This window comes from Pristiophorus japonicus, chromosome 10, assembly GCF_044704955.1.
Source record: "Pristiophorus japonicus isolate sPriJap1 chromosome 10, sPriJap1.hap1, whole genome shotgun sequence".
Taxonomy (NCBI): Eukaryota; Metazoa; Chordata; class Chondrichthyes; family Pristiophoridae; genus Pristiophorus; species Pristiophorus japonicus.
Genome location: NC_091986.1, coordinates 217,274,220 through 217,276,101, shown reverse-complemented (window position 1 = coordinate 217,276,101; position 1,882 = coordinate 217,274,220).

Below are 1,882 nucleotides of genomic sequence, written 5' to 3'. Positions count from 1 at the left end.
TCAACAACAACTTGACTTTAAATAGCACCTTTTAACGCAGTAAGACAACCCAAGTTGCTTCACAGGGAGCGATTATCAAACAGAATTTGACACCGAGCCACATAAGGAGATATTTGGGCAGGCGACCAAAAGTTTGGCCGACGGGGTTGGTTTTAAGAGGCGGAGAGGTTTAGGGAGGGAATTCCAGCGTTTGGGGCCCACGCAGCTGAAGGCACGGCCGACAATGGTGGAGCGATTCAAATTGGGGATGCTCAAGAGACCAGAATTGGAAGAGCGCAGGGATCTCGGAGGGTTGTCAGGCTGGAGGAGGTTACAGAGATATGAAGCAGTGAAGCCATGGAAGGGTTGGGACAGGTGACCAAAAGCTTGGTTAAAGAACTGACATTGAGGAGGATCTTAAAGGAGGAGAGAGAGGCGTTGAGGTTTAGGGAGGGAATTCCAGAGTTTAGACCCCAGGCAGCTGAAGGCAAGGCCGCCAATGGTGGAGCAATTAAAATCAGGGGAATGCGCAGGAGTTCAGATTTGGAGGAGCGGTGAAGTCTTGGAGGGTTGTAGGGATCGAGGAGGTCGCTAAATTACGTTGTGTACATAAATAAACAGACTCATTGAAACAGGAGTAAAGCAACTTAACTGTGTCCTTTATAGCAACTCTCAAAACGGTGACCCAGAACCAGCATGTTTACAGCAACTGTCAATAGCTCCCGCAGGGTCCTAATGCCTGTCTAGTGTCCTGTAACAAACAACTAGAGTATGAACACAATAGGATGACTGGGACTTGGTACGAGTTAGGATACAGGCAGCGGAGTTTTGGATGCGCTCATGTTGAGGCATGGGGTGGGGGGGGGAATTGGAAATATTTATTTTCAATAAAATTGTGAGGAGCTGATGGGGCCTGCGGGGGGGGCGGGGTGGGGGGGCTGTGGTGGGCGGTGTTTGGTGAGTGGGTGGGGTGGTAGGATAACAATGCTGGGGATGTTGGCCTGGTCGAGGACTCTAATGTCCTCCCTGGGGATTTGTAGGATCTTGCGGCGACATCGTTTGTGGTATTTCTCCAGCGACTTGAGGTGTCTACTGTACATGGTCCATGTCTCTGAGCCATACAGGAGGGTGAGTATTACTACAGCCCTGTAGACCATGAGCTTGGTGGCAGTTTTGAGGGCTTGGTCTTCGAACACTCTCTTCCTCAGGCGGCCGAAGGCTGCACTGGCGCACTGGAGCATTGAAGCACTGACCACACTGGATCAGCTCCGCTGGGCGGGCCACATTGTCCGCATGCCCGACACGAGGCTCCCAAAGCAAGCGCTCTACTCGGAACTCCTTCACGGCAAACGAGCCAAAGGTGGGCAGAGGAAACGTTACAAGGACACCCTCAAAGCCTCCCTGATAAAATGCAATATCCTCACTGACACCTGGGAGTCTCTGGCCAAAGACCAGTCCGCCCTAAGTGGAGGAAGTACATCCAGGAAACATAGAAACATAGAAAATAGGTGCAGGAGTAGGCCATTCGGCCCTTCGAGCCTGCACCACCATTCAATAAGATCATGGCTGATCATTCACCTCAGTACCCCATTCCTGCTTTCTCACCATACCCCTTGATCCCCCTAGTAGTAAGGACGTCATCTAACTCCTTTTTGAATATATTTAGTGAATTGGCCTCAACAACTTTCTGTGGTAGAGAATTCCACAGGTTCACCACTCTCTGGGTGAAGAAGTTTCTCCTCATCTCGGTCCTAAATGGCTTACCCCTTATCCTTAGACTGTGACCCCTGGTTCTGGACTTCCCCAACATCGGGAACATTGGGAACGAGGTGCTGAGCACCTCGAGTCTCATCGCCGAGAGCATGCAAAAATCAAGCGCAGGCAGCGGAAAGAGCGTGCGGCA